We start from the raw sequence: 25,561 nt of genomic DNA on the forward strand, positions 1-25,561 counted from the left end.
CATAAAAGGCCCCATCAGGAAAGGAGAAGCAGAAGGCGCTGGAAGGAGAGCTGGAAGGCTGGCTGTAGCAGTAGTAGCAGAGGAGAAGCACGAGGCTGGCAAATCACAAGGGAGTGGAAGAATAGAAGGGATGTCGAGATATGGAGATAGCAGATTTCACCTGGAAGTTCTGAGAGAGTCCTGTTCTCCCAAAACCTTAAGTGCAGAGGCTGTGCAATGGAAGACATGCAGGAGGCTGAGTTATCCACCTGTGAGCCTGATTGCTGAGACTGCAGAGCCGTGAACGTGCAGGAGACTAAGGCCAGAAGCAGAAGGCAAACCAAGGGTCTCAGAATAAAAAGGGACTCCAAAGTTAAATGGCTAGACAGAAGACAGCTCCTGCTGGAGAGGGGTGTGGGTCCCCAGTGAGCCAGAAGAAGTAAAAGTAGTTGAAGAAGTCGGGTAAGCAGTAACACCCGCAAACCCATTGTTACTGAAGCCAGTGAGTGAAGCACAGCATTCAAATATACTGTGCAAGCCTTGCTGGTAACTGTATCCAGCTCCTAAGTAACTTTCGTATTGCTTAAAGCGAGTAAAAACATGTTTGTTCGATCTGAAGTATTCGAAACAATGGAATTGTAGCACTTGCATATAACGTTAAAGATCCCTACTCGTATGAGATCTAAAACCATTGCTGAAGCATTGAAAGACTGTTCTTAACCAATTAACTAGAGGGAATACCCCCAAACCATTACCGAACAGCTGACATTGTGTAAACACGCATTACAAGTTACAAAGAGTGAAAACTCCATCAAAAGGTGGCTGCATTTGCTTAATTGTAGTTTCCAGAGGAAGTCAGAACTTAACCGTTTACCATTATATGGGAATACAATTCTTTATTCAATTTCAAACCTTGAAATCTACTTTAAAGAAAGGTTCCATGTGCCTAATTGTGTTTTCACCTGAAAAACTGAACTCTATACTGTATCCAGAAGTGATAATCTTTCCCTTTCAAAGAAGTAGAGGGTCTAAAGGAGTGGAGAGAAGAACATGCATTACCCAAGGCAATATGCAACACCTTTTCATAGTGAAACCAGTCTTTGCCAAGAGTTAAAGAACTATCTAACTACACTGTTTGTTTGTTTTTGTTTATTAATTTGTAATGCACGCCAGACCCGGAGGTATCAGGGCGCAGAATGCAAGAGGATACAAGAATACTTTCAGCTTAGGGTTACATGGGTTACAAAGTAAACTTACAACGTTGAATATACCACAGTTCCCTGGTGAGATGCCACTGTGGAGCTGGAAACAAATGTATACATACATTAAGATCATGGCGGTCTGTTATTTACAAAATTTACATTTGTTAATGTACAACATATTTAAATATTTGAAGATGTTTTATACAGTTAGAGCTATATAGGTACATGGTATAGAATCAAGCTAAGATGCATGCTAATGAGGGGCCATCAGAGGGATAGGTTAGTGGTTATTTTCTCTGATCCATTTAATGGTGTTAAATCTGAGGTTGAGGAAGGTTTGATCCGCCTTCAAGCTGGAGGGGAGGGAGTTCCATAACTGTGCTGCTTTGACTGGAAAGCTGATCCCCCCAGCTTTTGTCAGTTTAAACCTGGGTTCTACTAGGCAGTCTGAGTTAGCAATCATAGTGGGTCGGCTGGTAATTCTTCTGTTAATTCTCTCCACGAGATAGCAGGGGCAGCATTGTTAAGGCATTTGTGAGTCACCAAAGCAGTTTTAAGCAAGATTTTGTCATTGATAGACAACCATTTGTTCTGCCTCTTTACCTCGGAGATGTGTACTCTTCTAGCAATGCCCTGAGCAGTTCTCAGGGCATTGTTTTGTAGAATTTGGATCTTATTAATTGTGTGTTTACTGGCACCCAAGTACAGTGAGTTACAGCAGTCCAACTTGGATATAATAAGGGCTCTGGCAAGAATGGTGCAGCCTTCTTTGGATCGAAAGGGTTTACTGGCTCTGATCACCTTACCGGTGTATGCCGAGGCTGAGGCCTTAGCATTGATCTGTTTAGCAAAAGTAATGGAGGAGTTGAGGTAAAAACCAAGAGTTTTTACCTCTTTGGCAACTTTGATAAGGTTGCCATCGATGTTAATGGAACATATTTTGGGCCGAGTTTGTTGAGGTTGAGAGCTGTCTCTAAAATGAGGAGCTCAGTTTTGTCATCATTCAAGCATAGACCGTGGGCGGCCGGCCATGCTTGGATGATGAGGTATATTTTACTTACTAAGACAACATCCTTGTCATAATCCCCAGAAAGTGGTAAGAGGATTTGGGTGTCGTCTGCATAATTAGTGTAGGTGACACCCAGACGGTCAAGATCATCAAATAGAGGCTTAGCAAATATATTGTACATTGTTGGTGAGACGCAAGAGCCCTGCGGCACACCACATGTAATAGGAATAGGATCTGCAGCCGCTGATGGGGAGAAGACTCTCCTAGTCCTGTTGCTCAAGAATAATTGAATCCATAGTACGGCATCCTGAGCGAAGTGAGCCACTGAATCGAGATGCTTGCCTAGTACTGTATGGTCCACCAGATCGAAGGCGGCCAAAAGGTCAAGGAGGAGTAGCAGGGCTGTTTTCCCGTTGTCCTTAAGTTCGTCGATCTGGGTTTTAAGATCTATCAGTGCCGTTTCAGTGCTGTGTTGGGGCCTGAAACCAGATTGTCGGATTCCCAGGAGCTGATTGGACTCTAAGTATTCCTGTATCTGCAGGTAGGCCACCCGGTCTAATATTTTAAGTAGGAATGGCACTGTTGTGATGGGCCTATAGTTGGTGGGTATGGATGGGTCTAGTGATTGTTTTTTAAGGAGTGGAAGGACCCAGGACTCTTTTAAGTTGCTGGGGATAGCACCTGATAGAAAGGAGGCGTTCATTTGTTTGCTTATGAAAGGTGAGAGGTCTCTAGCCGCATCCTTGATGATTTGGGCTAGGCATTTGTCTCCCTGACAGTTTGAAATTTTTAGTGAAAGGATGAATTTTTCAACCTCGAGGATTGAGACACTTGAGAAACTAAAGCGTTGAGACGGTTTAGTGGTATGCATAGGGGTATTGGCAGGTGTGTCTGAGTTGGGAATATTTGCTTTTTTTTCAGCAATCTTATTCTGAAGGAGGGTGATTTTATTCGTTAAGGCGTTCTGTATGTTGGAACACCAGAGTTTGTCCTTCGAGCAGTTGTCTGTAGGGAGAATAGGGGCTTCCATCTCTTTTAAAATTACAAAAAGTTCCTTAGTACTTGAGTTTGCTTGGAGAATCCTGTTGTTATACGTTTCCTGTTTGGTATGTATTATTGCTTTCTTGTATAAGGCTGAGATGTTAATGAGGTTAGTTTTGTTTACCTTGTAAGTGTCGCCAGGTGACTTCGCATTTTCTTTTTTCAGCTCTCATGGTTTTGAGGTGCGGCGAAAACCAGGAGTCCAAGTGAGCTCTAGGTTTGCTTTTCTTAATTATTAATGGTGCGATCATGTCTAAAGCTTTGGTCATTGTGTTGTTGTATTCATCTACTAATGTTGCAGGGTCATAAGTGTCTGGAGTGATTTAAGGATGGGTATTATAAGTGGTATACGTTTATCTGCCGTAATGTTCTTTTTGTTCCTGGTAAGGGTTGGTGGAGCTGCTCATTTGTTTTTGGGGGTGCGATTTTTGACTGCAAGAGTGAAGGATAGGATGTAATGGTCTGTCCAAGGTTGGGGAGTTATGGAGGTGATTGAGGCATTGCAATCAAGTTCTGCTACCCAGTCTAGCGTTCTGCCTTTATTGTGAGTGGGCATAGTTACCTTTTGGGTGAAGTCAAGTTCGGTAAGCACATTGGAGATTGCTGTGGCTTGGTGGTCACTAGGGTCATTGAAGCCCAGGTTAAGATCTCCCAGTAATAGTATTTGAGAAGTAGTTTTTATGTTTTCCGATATTATTATAGAGATGTCCTCTTCCAATGCACCAATGAGGCCCGGAGGTCTATAGATAACATGGATAGTAAGCGTTTGGGAGTCAGAGATGGGAAGTTTAGCCGTAAGTAATTCACATGATTTGATGTCTAATCCAGGGGCTAGTCTTATAGCTAGCCTAGATTTCACTATAATAGCTATTCCTCCTCCTCTGGAGTCAATCCTATCTGCTCTGAGTATAGTGTAGTTGTCTGGGACTGCCAGCATGAGGGCAGGGCCAGCGGCTGCATGAAGCCAAGACTCTGTTATGGCTAGGAAGTCATAGTCTTCGGCCCTTATTAAGTCGGCTATCTCAATAGCATGAGCTACAAGAGATCTAGCATTAATTAATGCACCTTTGATGTCTGGGATGTTGTTGCTAGACATATGGTTCCAAGGTTTGCACTGGCCTGCCGCTTTAGCAGGTGGCAAGGTAGGGGGTTCACTGAATGGTTGTTTTTTGTAGTAGTGAGCATCGGTCTTTGGCGATAGTGGGGTAGTAGTATTATTGTTTGTTACCCTAGTGTTTTGTTTATTAGATGGGTGTTCTCTCAGGGGGCGTACGTTAATGGTAGTTCTACCCGGGGGCTCATGGAGTCTGGTCATTCTTGAGCGGAGCCTGATATTTCTTTGATGCGTATGGCATGGAGGAGAAGTTTTGCTTAAGCCCATGGAACCCAATTGTGGGTATACTTGTGCTTCTCCTGGTTGAAAGAGATGAAGTAGTGTCCTTGTAACCTACCACACTGGTCAATTGTACTAGTGCCAGTAGGGCGAGCAATAAGAGTAGGTGTAGACAGGTGGTGTTGTACATAGTGCTCTTAGACGTGATGTGTGGTGCAATTAAACCAGTGAGCATAATAGTATAGTACACAATAGTGAGTACAGTAGTAGGCTAGAGTACAACACTATGTGAATACAGCAGTAGGCTAGAGCTGCATATAATTAGGCCGGTGAACGCAACAGTGGGCTAGTTCAGGTACAGGTAGTAAGGCTAATAGGTACAGCAATAGGTTAGAACAGGATGCAGCTGGGCCGATGATGCAAGAATAGGCTGGTTCGGTTCAAGCAATAGGGATGGTGAGTACCGCAATAGGCTAGAGCCTGGTGCATTTGGGCCGGTAACTACTAACTAACTACTAACAGTAGGTTAGTTCAGGCTCAAGTCGTAAGGCTAGTAGGTACAGCAATAGGCTATAACAGAGTACAATTAGATACAGCAATAGGCTATAACAGAGTACAATTAGGCCGGTGAGATCAGCAGTAGGAGCAAAACAGTAGGCTTGTTCAGGTACAAGTAGTAAGGCTCGTAGGTATACCAATAGGCTAGAATAAGATGCCACTAGGCCGATGAGCGCATTGCTATGCAAGTTCAAACAATAAGGCGAGTGAGCACAGCAAAGGCTGGAACATGGTGCAGTTATGCCAGAGAAAGCATCAGTAGGACCACAACAACAATAGGTTAGATCAGGTACAAGCAGTAAAGCTTGTGAATACAACAGTGAGGTTGGTGCGTGCAGAAGTAAAGACATTGGGCAATTACACAGTGTGTTATGGTGCGGCAGCGTGCAGCGGTAAGCACGCTGTTGAATAAACAAGGGGCCAATGAGGTAAATAGACAGGGTTGACTAGTTCTGCAAGTGTGGACTGGTCAGGCCGTATAGACGTAGAGCATACTTCTTAGAGTTAATACCCAATCCTACTAGTGATACATGATACTATGAGGTTGTTAACAGTTAAGGGGCCTAAGAAACAAGTACACCCATGTTATCTGAAGCTTAGAAAGTGGCACATAAGCGTCTGGGTAATTACTTGGGCTGATAACTGGCAGAAAGGTGGAAGTAAAGCTGGGGAAGGGGAAACAAATGCTTATGAAGAATATTCAGAAGTAAAATACAACATGGTGATGCTAAAGATTGCTGAAGATAGAAAGGAGAGAGTCTTGTGGGCAGAAGCAGGTTGTTCTGGTAGTATTTAGACAGACGGAAGAGGCAAAGAGGCTGCCCTTTTAACAAAGCAATTAAAAGGAAGAGTGCCTTGCGTACCTGAAGAGGTTGAAGTGTCTTGTTGAAATCTACCTAATAATTTAAAAGTACTGAGCAGTAGTAGGAACACTTAACTGTGGTGATATATTAAGCTGTCAGTGGATGTCACATTAAAGTGGTTTGAATCAGCAATATACTGTGGGACAAAGGCGACTGTTCTCATAGTACCAACAGTAGAAGTGTGGTTGTTGGTAGAAGCAGCAGCACAGAGACAGCATCCTGACAAATATATCAAATGTAAGGTGTTAACTGGAGAAGTCTTAAAGAACTGTGTTCTAGTGACATTGAGGAATATTATGTCTTCTTTTGTACTGTGGCCCTTTATCTTGAAGAAGAGACAGTTTACCGTCATAACCAGGATTACCATTGGTGCTATTCCTTTTCTGGAAATTGGAAGATGATCTTGTCATCCAGGGACAAAGAGTTGTTACCAGTGGATTTCTGGTTGATTAACTTTTGCTTTGTCTTTGAACATTTAAAAGCTGGTTTAAAACCTTTCTTTGCTTTTGTTGAACATTTTGGAGTTCACTTTGAAGCCTTGGAAAGGGACCATGCCCAGGGCAGGAGAAGGTCATTCAGATATTGTGTTAATATTGTTCATTAAATTGTGTTGTTATATCATTTCCTATGTATGTTTGTTGTTTAGTGTGAGAGACAGTTTTCCCATACTAGAGAATTTTCCCTTAGCCTTTAGAATAGGTAGGAAATTCTTCTGTAGAGCAGGGCAAGCAAGGTCTTTTCTTTCTATAATTTATTTAATAAAATTACATATTTTTAGAAATCTACAATAAGTTGTCCGCCTCACATTACTGACCCCTCACAATGCTCACTCAGGAGCACAGATATTACAGATGTTAATGACACTGCACTGGGCCCAGCTACATTAGCTTCAGGCCCCCTTGTTAGACAATCCTGGCTACGCCTTTGATTTCTGGAAAGCAGATTCCCCCAGTATCCTGCTGAAATCACTGAAGGAGGTGTGCTAAATGACTGACGGTAGAGGTCCAGCGAGGGACACCTAAAGAGGCAGATATCCCTGAAGATTGGTCACTCAGAAAAGAGGGCGGTGGATACACACGGTGCTCCAAGGAAGTTTCACTGCTCTCTTCTGTTGGCGGTGGTCCTGCTTTGCATGCAATGGCAGATCATGAGTGGATCTGGGCATCAGGATCGAATGTTGAGTTCCCACCCTGCAGTTTCCCAACTGCACTTTTGTGAATTCGCCCGCGTGACAAGTTCCCTTTTATGCCTATGGACTCTGTGTCCCTACATGTTCCTTTCCAGTACATAGTTGCATGCTCTCTGCCTGAAGACCCTTATCTGCTGCCCTGTGTGGCCGACTTGCTTCTACATATAATGAGGGTACCCCCATGTACCGCCCTTTTGCACCCCACACCGTCCTCTCCCCCTCAACTCCTCTTGCCCATTGAGATTTTGATTGAATGGGGTTTACACCCATTGCCCCCTTAATTGTTGATGATGATTTCTGGTAATGGTTCTTTGCTGAATACTATTGTTCTTTTTTGCTGGAAAACGGCCATAAAGATAGCAAGTTGACAGTTTAATAAAAGAGAATTCATAATCAATACCGCAATCTCTTTTCCAAAAAGGGCTTTCCCTCCCCATGTTTAGAACTTATAGGGCCTTTTCTCAGGTAGATACACTTAGCCCTCTTCCTGCTCCCACTTGAGAAGCTAAAAAAAACCTTGGGGTCATTATCGACTCCACACTCTCCTTCTCTCCTCACATCTCTGGGGCCTGGGGCCTCAATACCTTCAACTCTCTCTTCCTAAATATCTTCCTTCTCAAGCTCTTCGCTCAGCCACCTCCATCTCCCTCAGAGTCAGTCGCTTCTCCAAGCAACTAGCTGGTGGTAGATCTCTTTCTTCGGCTGGGGTCTCCCTCTGGAACAGCCTCCCTGCCTCCCTGAAACTTGAGGAGAACCATCTATGGTTCCAGAAGCACCTCAAGACCTTCCTCTTTGCTTCTGCTTTCTCTCCTCCTCTCCCCTGCTGAACTCCTGGCTGATTCTGCACTGGTTACCTGGCCACCCTCTGATCTTAGGCCCAGGTCCCCTCCTCCGCTATGTGCACACATGCACTGCCTCCCTGACTACTCCTGCACTGGGGGACGGTTTTCTGTATCCTACAGTCCACTACCAGCACCTGCCACCTGCTGTCCGCACTTACCCTTGCACTTGTCACCAGCTGGCCGCATTTTTACTTATTGCTTTTATTTATTCTATTTATTTTAACTGTCATTTCCATGTACTGCATTCTGCCCTCTGCCTTACCCCCCGCACTTTTCCCCTTTCCCTGCACTTGCGCAATCTCAATGACACCTGGCCTTGTAAGATCATTGTCTCCCCCTCTGGACCCCCTCCCTTGCCTCTTCGCGCCTTGAAACACTTGTGTATAGACGCGTTATAAAAGCCATATCACATCATATCATTACATTAGCACAAGGCACTATTTCTGAAACAATCTAAGGCAGTGGCCTTCAAACTGTGGGGCTGACTCCCCAGGGGGGCACAAAGGATGTCCAGGGGTTGGGGCGGGGGTGAGTCCCTTCAAAACGTGAGTACAGTGACTGCTTTTAATAGAAACTACAGGCAGATATGGCACCTGGGGCGGAGCGGGCGGGCGCTACCATACACTCAACATTAGAGCAGGACCTCAGCTCACGATAACAGCTCCACGTTTATGCATCAGCTTCACGACGGCACCAATGGGGACCAGGAGACCAGACGTTTCCGCTCCCTGCCCTTGGGTTCACGATTATAACGCTCACCGTTGAGGAGTGTCACCAGTATGAGGAGTAGCCAGGTGTCCTTGGGCAGGTGCCACCCTGGGCACAGAGGCAAGGCCCACACGGCTCACGCTGCTGCCAGGCTGAACATCCATCCATGATCTGGCTTCAGCCTCTCGGTGGGACACAGCCCTCTGGGCTCCGAGCTGGTTTTACGGGGGTATGTCAATACAGGGCAGATCGATGGCTAATCCTGTTCAGCCCTCCTTCACGGTTCTATGACCTTGATTTGGTACAGCCCTACAGTAAAGGACAATGCCTAGGCCGGTGTAGGCCTATTAACGAGGAGCCTTTGGGAGCCCTCGAGCTCACTTTCTTCACGGGCCTTGGTAGACCTATGTGAGGCACAGACTTGGTTATATCTGTCCCACCAAGCCCTCACAGCAAAGCAAGCAGGCCTACCCTCTGCTCCCCCGTCCCCGAGCCTCCTGCACGAATCAGAAGGCTGCGCAAATGCGGGCCAGAGCAAACCAAACCAAGTTGTCTCTATGAAAAGACACAAGCGGCGCATGCGCATTTTCCTGTGTGTCAATGCGTACTGTCCACGTGCGCCCCCACCAAGGCCAAAAAATGTGTTGGCGGTGCTGACACTTTACTTCCCCTGCATGCAGAGAGGGAGAGGTGTTGCTGACACGTCCCTCTCCTTTCTTCTTCCTGCATGCGCTACCTAAACACTGGCAGCTGGAGAAACGCAGCTAAGCGACATATGTTGTGGTTGTGTGATAGAGTGTGCATGAATGTGGCTCTTGTGGTATGTGGAGTGGGACCTTGCAATCTGTGGAATATTTGAAGGGGGCATAGCTAGGCCAATATTCTATGGGCTACGTCTTGGGTCAATGTGAGTGGTATGGTGTGACACTGGAGCAATGTGACATTGCAGGAGGCAAGTCAGGAGTCAACGTGAGTCACAACCGGCCTTTCTGATGGAAATATGTAGAAGTATGGAGCAGTTCTCTGAGCAATGTTATTGACAGGGGGCAAATCAAAGGCAATCTAATTTGGCACCGTGCAAGTCAGGATTAGTGTGAAGAGGGATGGACAGTTCTGGAACAATGGGCCACATTACGGCTCTGCCGGTATGGAAAAAAAGTGCTGCTAACAACGGTTACGAGTGGCTTTTCCTGACCGGCATACTATGAGTCTGTCAGTAAGGGCAGTGACTTGCCGGCACGCCTGACCTGCCTGTAGTTCAGGCCCCTACCGGCAGAAAAATCACTGAAGCACCGGCACCGTAAGCAACGGTGCCGGTGCTTCTGTGTTCCCATTCCCGTGGAGTCCTAGAGGACTACACAGGAATGGGAAGTTACCATTCCTCTGCCACACAGGTGTAATTATAGGGTGGTCGGGTGGGCAAGTCCCCCCCCCAACTGTCATGGCATGCCTTTTTGCCCCCCCCATCTTTTGGTGGGAGGGCTGGGGGACCGCATTGTGGCCGCCGCATTCATTGATCATGTAATTGGACAGAGCGAGCCTGGCTGAGGTGTCCAGCAATGCTAGCGCTGTTTCATTACATTATGCTGAGCTCAGCTGTGTTTGTTTGTTGTAGGTCTGGGCTGGGCTTCGGGATGACCCTAAAGAGGGATCACATTTGGACAATCACATTTGGGGTTAGGGGAGTATCCAGCATTGCAACAGTTGTAGGGTCAGGGGGGAGGTACACCACGAAATGCAGTGCGTGTAATAGTCTCATTCACAACCCGCCCACAGCCGCCCCAATCTACTTTTTTGGTAACATTAGTGGCAGATGGCATGCTTACATGTTAAAAAAAAAACTGTAGGATCATTGCAGATGCAGGAAACTCATCTATTAGAGCTATGTCTGCGCCCTGCGGGGCAAAGTACACGGAAACCTCCTAATTTGCATATGGATTGCACCAAAAGAAGTGACTTTACAGAAAATGACATTGCAAGGAGCATCATCAGTCTTTCATACCTGAAGGCACCATGGAAGTGACTTTAGAATAAGTTGCCATAAGTAAGCCCAGTGGCAAATAACTTTGTGGTGCAAAATACCTAAATTGCACTTTTGCCATATGGAGCAACTCTATAGTCATTAGTTTTTTTAAAAATTACAATAGCATGATATATTAACATAAGCTTTGAAGTGAATTGGAATCACGTGCAGAGCTTCAGATAATGTGATTAAATGAATTGCCCGGGATCACACACTTTGGTTAAATCGTGAAACTGGGATGTGGACAATTTAAGCAACTGTGCACATCTTCCCAGGTTTAGTTGATATGGATATTTATTGAGATTTTCTTTCCATTTCATGTGTTTAAATAATTATTTCTGGCAATGCCTTGGAAGCAAACCACATTACATAATAAGCTAGCCTTTCATAGTAAACTAACTGTACACTATATAGATTGGGCCTTATTATGAGGAGGGTGGCAAGGGGTTAACGGCGCTGGTAAAGGTGCCGGAGCGGTTAACCCCTTACCACCCCATTACGAGGTCTACTCACGGGACCCGCTGCGTCCTTAGCGAGTCCCACGAGCAGCCCAGGATGCTAACAATGGGCCCGTCATTAACGGGCCTGTTGTTAGCATCATCCCCATTCCCATTGAGCCCTATGGTGGCTGAAATGGGAATGGGGATGTACCAGGTCCGTGTTCCCTGAATGGGAAAATACTGGGCCCTCCCAGGTTGGAATGGCCCGGTACTTCCCCATTCAGGGAACCCAGCCCGGGACCCGGTATGGAGGTTACCTCCTTCCTCGTAATGACGCCCATTGCCATATGATATGATATGGCATTTATAATGCGCCTGTATACAAGTGTTTCTAGGCGTGAAAAAATTACAGGTTGCATGGGCTGGGAATCGAACCCAGGCTGCCCACGTGGTAGGTGAGAATTCTACTACTGAGCCACCAATGCCTCGGCTAAATATGTTGAGGAATGAGAGTATGGCTTTAGTTTCATTCTCCCCATTCTGCATGCAAAGTCACAATAGCATCATGCAGATTAACGTGAGCCTAACAAATCCCCCTTGGGTTTAAAGCCATAGTCATTATTTCATAAAGCATGCAACATTGTGCACCCTTCTCACTTCTGATCACTCCCTCCCATACACATTTCTAAAGGGACAAAAGCCCCTGCTAATATTCACTCCCTCCCTCCCATCAGTGCCTAATGGCTCATAGTGTAAAGCTGGGTTGACACAGAGCAACGTGAGGACCCTCTGCTTCACGGAGCTCCTTGGGACATTGCTCTGGCAGCAGGACACCTCTACCATTCGGAAAGGGTAAGGTGTCCTGCTGTCAGGACAATAAGCGTGCTGAGCAGGAATTGCTCGGCATACATTGTCCTGTCAGTGAGACACCTTTCCCGTTGCACACCCTCTTTGGGTTGCTGAACGGGAGTGCTGTCCCACTGACCAATGTCCCGGTCTGAACTCCCGCTCAGGAAGCTACTGCATGGGGTCATTTGAACACAGGAAAGCATACCTTAATTTGAATGGGTCTGAATGTTACAAGTAATTTATGAAATCAGAATAAGCAACCTAATGCACCATTTTAAAATCTTGCAGGCATCCATTTTGTATTATGTCTATATGCTTGTTTGAGTCAGTTCCCTGCTAGCAATGATCAAACACCAGCTCCCTTCAGCCTGCTTGCAGGCCCTCTTTAGGTAGAGGGGCACAGGCTTTTTTTACTGTCAATGCAGTGAATTCTAAAGACCAACTGTGGTTTTATAAGTTTTAAAAAACTTCTTTAGAATTGAATTTTAAAGATTCACCACCAGTCTTATGAAAATTATAACAGAGCATTGGCAATGGACTCTTGTGGTGTAGTAGTTTAGTGTTATCCTTCAGAGCCACTGTCCGCCCTTCCTCCACCCTGTCCCTTTCTTTCAGTTATCATGTCCCCCCAACATTTTCAGCAACGTTTCTCCACTGCTCCGCTGCCAGTAATATCCTGCTATTATCGGGATATCGGGCGGCAGAAACAGTAAGCCGAGGTTGCCGGTAAGCCGCCGGTAGCACCAGTGGCCTTCTGGCAACCTTGTAATGAGGGCCAATGTGTAGGATGTAAGGAAATGTGAAATGGCATGGGTAGCATTGTGGCTGTGTGAGTTACACAGGGCAAGTCTGGGGGCAATCTGACCTGGCGTAAAGAGAATACAGAGCACTGTGAGTCAATAGCACTGTGAGTCAATAGGGAAAATCCGTAAGCATTGTGTTGACATGGGCAAAATATAGGAGCAATGTGATCCTGTCTTAAGGAATCATGGGGCAGTGAAGTGCATGGAGCAGCTCTGTGGCAATGTGTGGTGGAATGGGTAAACTCTGGAAGCAATGTGACACAGCATGGGGTCAGGGCCATCTTAACGGTTTCTGTGGGCTGGGGCACAGACACCGTTAGGCCCTCCCCCTGAAACTCATGTCACCCCCCTGAAACCCATGCCCTCTCCCAATCCGCAAAATGAAGGGATTACATACCTCGAGTCAAATTCAACAGAAACTCGCCTAGGCTTTAAATGGACTATCTAGTTAATAAAATATAAACATTAAACATCTCTGTGACCTGTTTCCCCAAGATGGTGCTATATTGAAGACATTTTCACTTTGTTGTTCGAATGATATATTCATTTTGAAAGAAAACAAAGGAGAATAACGCTTAAGCAAGTCTTTATTTAATAAAATGATAACCTAACAGTTCAAACTGACATTTGTTTTCTGTATGAATGTCTCCAAAGTACATGCCATGGAAAAAGGTTACATGATTAGGAAGCAGAGAAAAAAGGGAATGGAACCAACATCAAAATTCACTTTCTGTTCATGCCCACACAGCAGATACATTCAAGTAATCATAGAAAGAATTAAATGAGAAGCATCCAGTGACTGTATGCTTTCTACTGCCCAAGGCTGATGTGCCTAAAACACTGGCAAGATTAAAATATATATTTCCATCTAGATTTGCATATTGCAAAATCATTATCATGTAAGAAAATGCTATATCTTAAACCATTCCAGACTTGATGCTTAACAGAGCCAAATCATTTAATCTGACATCAATTATAAAGGTAAAAGAGGGACAGTTAAGAGATGTTCCTCCTTTGGCTTTTGTGGTATCGTGGGCTGAGGGAAGGCTATGATCTTAAGAGGGGTGTGAGGGTGAACCAGCAGTGACCCAAACAACACAGGATCCCAGTTCATAATAAAGGGACTTTCCAATCAAGGTTCTATAAAAATATATGTACTTTAAGTAAACACACCATCTGTAGTAGAATTAATAGAAAATACTGTACAAAAACCCACCCGAAGGAAAAACAGAGAAGATGTAAGAAGAAACTAGCACTCTCAACCTGGTTCCAGGGGTGGTAGGAGAATTACCATTACAAAAAGGATATGTCGATGTTGAAAACAGGTGCAATCGTGACCTAACCAGTCTCTAGGGTCCAAGTGGACCGAGGGGGCAGTTCAGAGTCAATGATACCTGGTGGTCAATTCTTGGGGCGAATGTGGTCGCTCTGTGTAGTAGAAAGGGTGCTATCTATGACGCAGGTCAGAGCGGTCGCAGGATTGCTTCACAGTTCACCCAGGCCGAGCCAGGCTTTAACCGCTGGGAGGGGTTCATGAGTGACGCTACAGCGGTTTGAATCAGTGGGCAAAGGTCATCGAAGTGGTGACGTTGGGGGCGTCAATGTGCAGGTTCATGAGGCGGCTGTTCAAGAGCTAGTTGGGCTGAGCCGTGATTTTAACCCCTGGTCAGAGTCGGCGTGTGACTCCCCAGTGATTCAGATCAGGTCCCGGCATCGAGCAGTCGATTTGGGCCTAGCAGGTGATGGGCCTAGCTAGGGCATAAGGCAGCATCACATTGGTTTTAAGTGCAAGTAATAGTTTGACTTGGTGGAGGAGCGCAAAATCAAGAGCCGGCACCTTCCCTCCCATTCATGGTGCAATAAACATGGAGTGACTGGTTAGTTAAAACAGAGAGCTTCAGCTGGTCTGGCCCTCAAGCTCCTGCAGGGCCCGCACAGTGGGGCTCAAGGACAGGATGGTCATGTTCAGGGTCTGCTCTCCCTGCTTCAGGAGATTCAGATGCAGAGTAGTAGGTCCTGGTCCACAGTAAAGGTCACTGCCAATGTGCCCTGGGAGTGGGTAAGAGGCAGAACTTCCTTCCGCTCTGGATGGCTTCTTCTTCACCCCGGGCTGAGGACTTTGGAAAGCACAACTTTCCCAAAGGAAGTCCAGTGAGTTCTTCCCAGGTGAATATTCGTGTTTTCAGAGGATCTCAGAGAATCTAAAGAAGGGGTGGGAGCCCACTTCTTTTAAAGGCAAAGGTCCCCAGCTGATTGGACTAAATCTAGCCTGACTCAGTGGTCCAATCCATAATCTTGAAGGAGTGGACTTTGCCCTTCTGATGTCACTCCCAAAGTGCTTTGCTCCAGAGGAAGTGGAGGGGTGTCGGGAACCAGATCCCACAACGTATCCCCTGACATCCTAAAACGTCAGGGGGCACCTTCAGGGAGAAACTTTCCCCCAGAGAGCAGAGTCTGCAGGATAGAAAACAGCCTGTCAGACTAGGAGCTCAGGTGAAAAGGCCGGGCAGCAACAGAGCTAAAGTGGGAAAAAACACATAGGTACACTGGTCATGTTATGGTACAACAGAAAATAACGCTCCTCCCAGAACACACTCCCCAACTCTTAACCTGTAGTCCGTAAATGGCAGGTCAGAAACCTACGTATGCTGCGCTAGCCTTCGGTGGTGTGGGAGACACAACTGATGAAGTACAGATTCTTCCTTGGATGGTGTAAAGATGGTGATGACCTGACCCGGGCGGAACAAGGGCGTAACTAAAGGAACCAGAGTCAATGTCAATCCACAAAGAATCCCAGTGAAGATAAGAAAGTTCCCAGTGCAATCCGTTGGAAGATGAAAAAGTCACAAGATCCAGAGAATCCACAGAAAAGAACCCCGATGCAGTCCAGTATTTGAAGTGTCCATGAAATATGCAGATTTATCCAGTGCGCTGTCGGAAGAAAAAGAAAACTGGTGTGCTAATAGCAGGGATGAGGTTGAGCAAGAGAGCTAGAGTGCAGCGGCAGATACCAGAAGAGAAAAGAAACTTGAGTCAGATGCACGTGAGTAACAGCAAGCGTGAGGAGGACACAGAACCGGGAGAGGGCGTAAATTGGGAAATGCCTAACGCTGTGATCCGTGTCCAACAGCTGAATTCACAATGCGCCTGTGATGTGTCCTTGAAAAGAAGCACCAGGTAGAGTAGAAGTCCACGGGTGCAAATGATTACGTGAAAGGTAGTGAAGGGGGCCATGCGCCTGACATGAAAATGTTGGCGAAAAGGCAGTCCAATAGACAACAACATATGGTCCAGTTCCGGGAGGACAACAGAGGGGGGAAGGAAGCCGGGCGTCGGAACAAAGGGGCTAGAAATCAATTAACAAGTCCAAAGAGACGAAGCAGAAGTCCTGGAAACCGGTAATTCAGAAAACGAGATGCAAAGCAGAAATGAACACAGCAACCTTGCCAGCCGAACGCGACCGTTACGGAGCGTCACCCGGCAACCACAAGGAAGCTTTAAACTGCTGCTTCCGTATCGCACATACAGCGTGATGACGTGGTCTGAATGAAGAGCTGCTGGGAGACATAGTCCTCAATGGGGAATGTCTCTGGGAAAGATGCCAGGGCACTTGCCATCGTCTCCGCGTTACTGGGAGAAGTGTTCCTCTGTATATAGCACGCCACTTCTTGACAAGGGGACAGGAAATAGAAAGGGAGAGAAACACGTTGGTGGAAGTCTCGCTCCATTGACCAGGGCCTCCTGACTACTGGAATCCTGCCCCCTTCCCTTCCCACTAAGAACAAAGGCCCTTAGAGATGCAGCAACCTGGTATGATGCTACTCCTTTTGAATGGGTGTGCTCCTTTGGTGCCCGGGCCTAGTACAGCTGCCACTGGTGGAGGGGGCTGCCTGTCCTCACAAAAAGATCAAAGAAGAGACCCGTCCTCCAGGTTCCTGTCCTGCCATTCGGCAGTCTCCACCCGGATGGCCAGAACACTGTAAGGGTACAGAAGTAAGACTCTGACACGGAGGGGGTCACAGTGTTTGCTATTAACTTTTCTTAAAGGATAAAAAGGAAAACTAACTGTAAGAGCTCTAAGAGGGTTTCACTGCCTCAACTGAAATGACTAGTGTCACAATATTCAAAACAAAATTCCCCATGTACAGTGTCAAAATCCGGAATCTGTCCCTTACACACTACGCTAACTAAATCAAGGAATTGTGCTCTTGGTGCAGAGGGGTGATTCCCCTTCCCCTGGACAAAGGCAGTTCTCGTCTTAATAGGATTTTCAAAATGTGGTTTCAGCCAGTTCTTGGCTGTTGGGTAAGTGTCTCACTCTTCCTAGCCTTTCTCAGCCTTTCTCAGGCTCGAAAGTAGTTAATTAGGGTCACTGTGCTGAGGAGGAACCGCCTGGAGGCTTCCAAGCTGTAGTCGGTCCGTGACCATGGTGGGCAGATCTCGTTCCCTTTCACCAAGTACTGCGTTGAAGAAGAATAGCCTGAACACACACTTTCCAAGCTGAAGGGGGTCCTTGACCAGGGTGTGCAGACCTTGTCCCTCTCACCAACCACTGCGATGAAGAATAGCCTGCACACACTTCCCAAGCTCAAGGTGGACCTTGCCTTGGTGTGCACACTTCGTTTCCTCTAACCGGGTACTGTGACAAAGATGATTAGCCTGTATGCACTCCTCAGGCTCTAGTGGGTTATACAGGCTTGGTTCACTAACCTGCCAAGCACTGTATTAAGTGTCCATCAAGTGTAAGTTCTTTATATTTGGGTGCGAGTCCCACACTCGCAATTTCGACCTCAGTTTTCCCTTCCTTGGGCTTGGTTCACTCTCCTGAAAAGCCCTCGTGCAACTCTGTAATTCTCTGCTTTTCTCAGACTGTATTAGGGTCCCAGGCCCTCCTTTCCCAGTCTTTCTGATTGTACCAAAACTTCCTTGAGCCTTCACCTCCTTCCTGACTACCCACGTACCTTGTGGTGTGGTCGGCGTGGTTGTCAGCTCACTTGAGGTAGCTGGGCTTGTTTGTGGGGCTCTGGTGCCTTTCTGGAGCTTCCTTTGCTCTGCGGTGGCTCTACGGTCTTGCTTCCTTCTGGTCTCAGACTTCCATGCTTCCAGGGTTTCAGGGGCACCTGGGCCCTCATTACAAGTCAGGCGTTAAGGGTTAACGGCGCCGTTGGCGCCGTTAACCCATAACGCCTGATTCACACTTTAACGCCTGCTTTTTGCAGGCGTTAAAGTCCAAGGCGCTAAGCGACCTTGGTGCTAATTACAGCACCGTAATTTACGGTGCCGTAATTAGCGCCTTCCCCATCCCCATTATGCCCTATGGGGCAAAAATGGGAATGGGGAAGGGCAAATGGTGAATGGGGAATTACCGCCCCACTCACCTTGGAATGGGGCGGTAATTCCGCCATCCACCATGGCGGAATCCGGCATGGACCATGGTGCTAATAGCACCATGGTCCACCGCCTGACTTGTAATGCGGGCCCTGGAGTCTTTGTTTGCCTATGGGGGTGTGGTCCCCGTGTCTTGGACCAGCCGGGAACTCTTTCTGTTTCCTCTTGGCGTTCCGGTCAGCAACCAACGTCTGCGCGTCAGGTTCCTCCTTGCACTCGCTGTTCCTCCAGGGAGGGCTTGATGATCTGTCCAGTCCCTCTTTGGTTTTTATCTTGCTTCTTCCAATCAATAGCTTGAACCACTAGACTAGTAACAGTGATTCCAATGGTTATTCAGTATTGCTCTGCACCTCCTCCTCGTCTTAGTACTAAGTGAGTGCTAGTGTGGTAACTCACTGGGAATATTCTTCTTTTCAGTACTCTCTACATGAACGTCTTTAGAAAAGCACATAGGTAGGAGAGTAGAGGAATGAGGTGAAGGAAAAGTGGACTAACTGTGGGAAGAGGGTCTAGGGTCATGGGATTGGTGAAAATACTGCGTTCTGCCAATGTGGTCGGCACTGGCCCCAAAGTGGTTTTACCCTCCCATGAGATTCACCTGGTAAGTATCACCCCCAGGGGGACTATTGGGTAGCGGTCTCACCACGCATCATGGGAAGGGGCTACCCCTTCGTAAGCAGTGACGTACATTGTGGGATTCGTCACAATACACATCACCTTACACAGCAGAGCTGACTCACAGGAGCTGCCACATGTGCGATATCATTTGGGATGTGGTGGCCATGAACATAAGTTATACCATGCCTACATTCAGGCATAGCTTTATTTAGAGTTTACACTGCCACCGGCTTGGATTACCTGTGATCATTGTAGTTTAGAAGTCTTTGAGAAACGCTAACATCACTTCCCATTGCACATTTTGCATAAAATAGTAGATGGGTGACACTGTGAAAGGTAGCAGCTATCATTTATCTTGCAACGCTGTACTTGCTATAAGAAATATTGGCGTGTGGAAAGACACGCACCACCACTAACTACACCAGCACATAAGTATGCTATTTTGCTTGCCTAACTTGTTTTTTTGCTGCAGGTATGTTGTTTAGTAGCACAGTAAGCGCACCTCTCAACAGCATGTATATACATAAATATGAAACCCAGAACACAAACACAGATCTCTGCAACAAGTGCTTAACTCACCGAGCTATCTTCTTCGCCATGGTGGAACTCAAACCCATCAATATTCATTTCAAATTTAATTATTGCAGTTAATGGATATATTCCCCAAAGAAAGATAGAATTGCCAAAAAGGTTGTGTTGTAGTGAATGCACAAACTTAGCATTTAGAGGTTCAGTTGATCTGAGGTGTACTTGGTTGCAATACCTCATCATCAGACTATGTATTATCATGATGTGTTTAAGTTTTTTTATAAAATTGTAACAACTTCTTTGCCGGGTAGCCAGGTGGAGGCTCCTCCCACAGTGCAACATCTCAGTGCATGCAAATAGATCCCACTTGTCCTGCCTGTTATCGCTCTCCTTTTGTTGACAGCCATCCTCTTAGCTAGGCGCTGATTGAGATTTACAAGGTGCTAAGGGGTAGGGTTAGATACCAGCCCTGCACCAAAGATGAACTGTAACAGGCATGCTGTAAAGCGTACACTTGCAGAGAAGTAAGCATGTCAATGTTCAGTTTATTCTAATTTGTACAGCTCCTCTTACAACAGTTTGACACGGACATAATTGCCAGAGAAAGTATTCTCAGTGAAAGCCTTCACACACCAATACATATTTATTGTGCACAGGGTCAACATCTTTTCCATTCCTATTACGGTCCTGTTAGATCTGGGGATGAGGCTTATCTGTCACCTGCTTTTGTTTTCTCTTGGAGACACAGGCTCCAGGGAGGTACCCCTAGCCAATAACGACTGTGAATCAAATGTCCCATTGCTTCGAAGTGGCCCAGTATGTGACCGAGATAGCATTTTCCTGCCATATGTACAAGGTGTTATACAAACTGTTAGAAGACAAGGACATGATTTAGCTCTTGCAGCATGCTGTTCGAAAACTATACACAGTTGCTTTCAGAATTGCTGCCCTCTTGGGCTATACATCCCTGCTTTCTGACAAACAATACACCTATTTACAGACCCTGTGGATGGAGGAGACCATCGCTGAGTGCCTTGCAGAATGAAGGGCTTAGGTGGGCTGCCACGCTAGAAATACTTTCCACTAAAGTGAGGACCTGCCTATGCTCTCCTCTGTCTCCCTCCCCCAATGTAATGACCACATTTCTTCCTCAGACAAGCATTTTTTAAATCTATTAGTCATCTTGTTTGGGCACTTTAAACTAACTGTACTCATTTTAACCACTTCTGAATGGATGAAAGGCAAAGGCGGCCCTGATGACGTTCAGAAACGGTGTCCTGCAGGTTACAGAGCTCAGCGGGCCATTTCCTTTCCCTTTAAATTTGTGTATATGTTTTGTACTCTGAGTATGTTATTACAAATGCAATGTAACGTAAAAGGTGAACTGTTACTGCCCGTCTCCCATATCCTGCTTGATAAAAGCTGATATTTGAGATAGATGGTGGTAGAGCCCCCTCAAACATGCACTTCTGCACACAAAACAATCTGACCTTGGGGCTATGGGGGCCAAATTAGAGAATCCTAGAAGTGATGGGAGGATATTAGCTGACGGCAACACAGCAGCTGGTGGATACAGTTTCACATCACATTCCATATAATTGCACTTTTAGACACAGGGAGATGCAGAGATTGGTCCAGAATAACACTGTGTGGATCAGGTACTGAAGCTAGGATTTAAATCAAAGTGCCTGCATGTTAAGCTCATTAATGTGGACAATAGGCCATACATCCCAATCCGATGTCATGGGACTTGGCCTCAGCCGCCAGAAGTACTGTAGAAATAACAACCTACAACACAACACATGAGGATCACCCAGCCCGTGAGGTCGCCCTCCCCTGCGAGGTCCGGGGCACTTGCCCCTCTGACTGGCACCCACCTTGTGACGACCCAGCATGGATGATGAATGTACGTACCTTCCCCAATTTGATAGCCATTTGCCTCGCTCGCCTCAAGCCTCGCAGAGGAGTGACTCAACGAAGAGCTCCTCAGGCTTCTGGATGGCTGTCCTTCTGTGGCAGGCAGGCTGCAGGCAGCAAAGTGAACATGCTGATCGTGGGGGGCGGATAAACAGTAACAGTGGTGGTGACCTTCTACACCTTGCACTGAGCGAGGGCAGAGGTCGAGCAGCCGCCTCAGGCAAGCTGCTGCAGTTGCCACCCACACAGGAGGAGGGGAAGCATCCGATCCAAGGCATAGAAGAGAGGGCCTGCTGCCTCTCAAAGCTTGGGCCCTCTTGCTGCTTGGCTCTGAGGCTCGGGCAGTTGTGCTCGCTCACTTTCACACCCACAGCTACACCCAGCAGTCAGGGAAGGCAGAGAGAACAGTAACAGATGATTGGCTCACCACCAAGAGGGATGTAGCCATCAGACAAAAAAAGCCCCTCCATGTCCTTCATCATTACTGTTTTTTAGTCTGGGCTAATAGGTGGCGATGAAACTATTGCATTAGAGTACAGATAGGGATAAGTGGCTTAGGAGGAGGGGCACAAAGATTTCAGGTGTTGTATTTGCCCACCGATTGTTTCCCCAGGGTCATGCCAATCCCTATGTTCATTCCAAACCCGTTCCTGCCCCTCCCTAACCAAAACCACTCCTCATGGGAATTCTTTTAGCTCGCTTTATTCAAACCTTACCATCAAACCTTCCATCTGAAGCAACTGCCAGTGTTTTTTCAAAGCAGACTTCTGAGATTTGATGACTTAATTGGAGTAATAAACGCACTACTGGTGTACTAAAAATGTCTTAACCAGATCTGCCTTTAGCCACTCAATTTATAAGAACTCTGCGTTTCCTTCACCGAAGGCCTGTTCAAAACAAGCATTGGCAAAGCCAACAGTTTTGTCTTGCATATACGTTTTAGTCATTTGCAGGCACTGCTATTAGATGCCCAGGTACTCGCACCATTTTGCACCTGCAACTATCAACAGCCAGTTAATACCACTACAGCAGTGCCTAGCAAGTGCCTTTCCTATGACCGCACAAAAGCCCAAACTGTTGGTGTTGGCAATGCTTATTTTTTGTGTGTGTCAAAAGTGCCTGCAGGCATGGAGATACAAAGCATGTGTTCTTTTCAGTGTCAAAATGATGATGTAAATGACAGAAAGAAATAAAGAACGCACCACGTGTTCCTGCCTCGTGACTTGGCCACACACCATGAAGTGCTGAGCCTCTCCCCCCTCCTCCCCCTTGGGCGAATTAAGTGGCAATGTGACATGGCATGAGACAATTCAGATATCAATGTGAGTCGCATGGGGGTAATTCTTTGTGCAATATGCAGTGTTATAGCAATGTGACATCACACAGGCCAACTCTGTAAGCCATGCGAGTGGTATAGGGCCAACCTGCAGACAGTGTGATATTGCGCCAAGCAATTCTATGGCAATGTGAGTGGGATGGGGCATTACTGGGGGCAATAGGGCATTTCTGGTTGCAATGTGGGATGCATTATTATACGGGGCAGCGTGGAGCTAACTAGGCCATTTCCTGGGGTGTAATGTGGAATGCAGTATGACCAAATGCTTAACTGCAGCAAGACTGGGGGGGCACTGTGTACACGGACAGGGCAATTGTTTTGAGACAAGCTGCCGGTTGTTTTCCTGGAGCAATGTAAAAAGTACATCGCAATGTGCTTAGCATGACGGGAAATGTGAAACTGGCAATAGCGATCACAATGGTTCATTCAGCTAAACTCTGGCATATGCGAGAATACTATTGTGTATTCAAGCAGCACCTGCAGCAGGTTGGCACGTTAAGAGTAGCACCCTGGAATGTCTGTGCAACCCCCTGGAGGTACTGAGCATCCTGAATAACTGAAGGAAAAGGGGTTGTCCAAGCCGCCGTAGGGGGCGCTAGAGGGACATCCCACATAGCGGGACGCCCCTCTGGCCACCCCACCCCTATACAGGGTCTCTCCACCCCTCCCGCAGGAAGGGGGGGAGCCAGTTTGCAGGGCACGAGCTTCCGGCTCGCCCTGGGGACTGCTTATAAGCTGGGGAGGGACTGGAGCCCAGTCTCTGTCCAGTGCCTCCCCAGCTTGAATTCCCACCCTCCATCACCCTTCTGGAGCAGTTAGCAGCGCCTACTGCTGGGGGGTAGAATGCTTTGGATGCATGGCAATTTTTCTTTGAAAAACTGAAGTAAGAATATGGAGCTCGGAGAGGGGAGGTCAATAGCAATGAAAAGGAAGGGGATTTCTGTTTCCAGTGGTCTCAAGGTGTAAGTAGTTGTATAATGTTTTCTTAGCAGTGGTTTAAGTTTCTCTGACGTTCTTATATAAAGAATGTACAATGTTTTCTCTAACAGTGTTATATAAAGGATGTAGAATTTTTAATTTTCTGCGGATTTCGAGGTGTAAATGGTCAAATGTTGTTTGCTCATGATTTCTGTTTTATGTATTAATTGTTCCATTTCTGTCACAGGCGGAGTTCGGGGCAGTCCTAGCCAGGGATGAGAGTATGCCGCGGTTTGAACCGTGGGCAGGTTTCCCGATGGCCGCACGCGAGCCAAAATCAGACGAAGGGCACTGACTCCCTTAGGGACACTGGAGATTCCTCACCTTCAAGATTCAGTGGCCCGAGGAGGAAGTACTCCGTGCAGTACAAAGCTGGAGCGTATGTCCGGTGCCTTGCGGAAGCCAGGGGCGGCAAGGGGACACCGAGAACATTCAGCAGTAGAACTTTGCCCTGCTTTTGGGCCACTTTGAAAGTATGCTTGTGAACCATGATGTTTGTGGGCTGGGACTGCCCCCGTGTTGGATGCTTCAATACATTGTGACCTGTTGAGTCCAAATGTAAAACCAGTCTCTGTCTTTTGTCAGTTAGGAGGTAGGTCCTTAGGTATGTTTCTTCCTCACAACAAGAGGGCTGTGGTGGTCAATGGGGGCTGACACCGCTAAGACCGGGATTTACTTGGGAAGCAGACACCCATGGGCTGGCAGCACCCTGAATAGGAACCCTGTATTTTATTTTCCGCCAGTTCTGGTCAGTATTGTATTTACTTGCAAAGGAACGCTGATGCGCATTGCATCTCCTGGCGCAGTGGCGCAGTATGCGTGCATTTTTAATGAGATCTTTTTCCACGATATTTGAATTGTCTAGTTTCCTCTGGCATGCAATGTCTGATTGGCATGTTTCCCAGGCTGGTAGAGTGGAATGGAGCCACGCACAGGGGCTCTGTGATTCAGAAGCTGCGGGTACACGAGTTCAGCCCCCACAGAAAGCCCCGTTGTTTCCATTGCCAACCCCCAGACCTGCTTTCTCTGCATCTCGCCGCCACCATGCCAGCCCTTGCCACGGCTGCCCGCTTTTCTTGCCATGCTTACACTGCACAGGGAATCCGGCATGGCTTCAGTGTGGCCCAGATGTATCCCCACTGTGCATGCAGGACAGGGGTGGAGTGACTGGCAACCAAAAGAGGCCCCGGAAAGAACGTTCAATGTGGCCCCGTGTCACTCATTGTCAGCAAGCCCTGCCCTTTTCCTATGGCAACATTAGACAATAAAATAGGTTACCACGCAAAAGAGGCCCAGGGTGCAGAGGCCTGCCAGGAAATGCCCTATAAACTCCCCATAGGCCTCTCCACCCCCGATGAAGGACGCATGGCTGACGTGGTGCAGTGATGTTCTGCTGCGTGCATACCCGTGGGATACACATTTCTCCTAAAAATGGTGTAGTTAAATGCGCCATTTCGACCCGTCATTTAGTGAAGGTGAAGTTAATGTGAGAGGCACTTCAAGGGCCAGCCACGCGCCCTCGGGCCTCTTTCACTCAACTGGGGCATCAGGCTCGAGTTTCAAGAAAGAAGATGCGGCTGGACGTGGGGAAAGTGTTCAGCCAATGGGGGAAGAGGATGCGGATGGAGGCGGGGAAAGGGGTGAGCCAATGGGGGAAGAGGATGCGGATGGATGGATGGATGGATGCAGCAACATGGGCCCCAGGTGGAGGAAGAAGACCACAGGATCCCCTGGAAAGAGGGCTCGGAAACGAGCCTGGGAGCACTGCAGGTTTAGGGCGCCCCCCGCCCCCCTCCGCTGCGAGAAGGGGTTTTAGGAATGTGCAGAGCGATCACAATTTAAAGTCAACTTCACGGGCCACATTATCTGTATCACCCCATAATTTCGCGGCAAAAAACGTAGAGGCCGAAAATGCCGAATTTTTTACTGCACATTCCAATGCAGCTATATGTGGGGG

General features: G+C 47.1%; 1 long non-coding RNA gene across 1 annotated transcript in view; it reads left to right on the forward strand.

Annotated features, from left to right (window-relative positions):
• The window catches only part of LOC138504811 (uncharacterized), a 168,656-nt gene extending 144,528 nt beyond the window's left edge, over nucleotides 1–24,128 (forward strand). The window contains exon 3 of the long non-coding RNA XR_011279990.1: nucleotides 23,792–24,128. This is a non-coding gene — a long non-coding RNA (uncharacterized lncRNA). The remainder of the gene's footprint in view (nucleotides 1–23,791) is intronic.
• The last annotated feature ends 1,433 nt before the right edge of the window (nucleotides 24,129–25,561 follow it).

Source organism: Ambystoma mexicanum, chromosome 11 (genome assembly GCF_040938575.1).
Source record: "Ambystoma mexicanum isolate Mex_15411 chromosome 11, UKY_AmexF1_1, whole genome shotgun sequence".
NCBI classification, from domain to species: Eukaryota; Metazoa; Chordata; class Amphibia; order Caudata; family Ambystomatidae; genus Ambystoma; species Ambystoma mexicanum.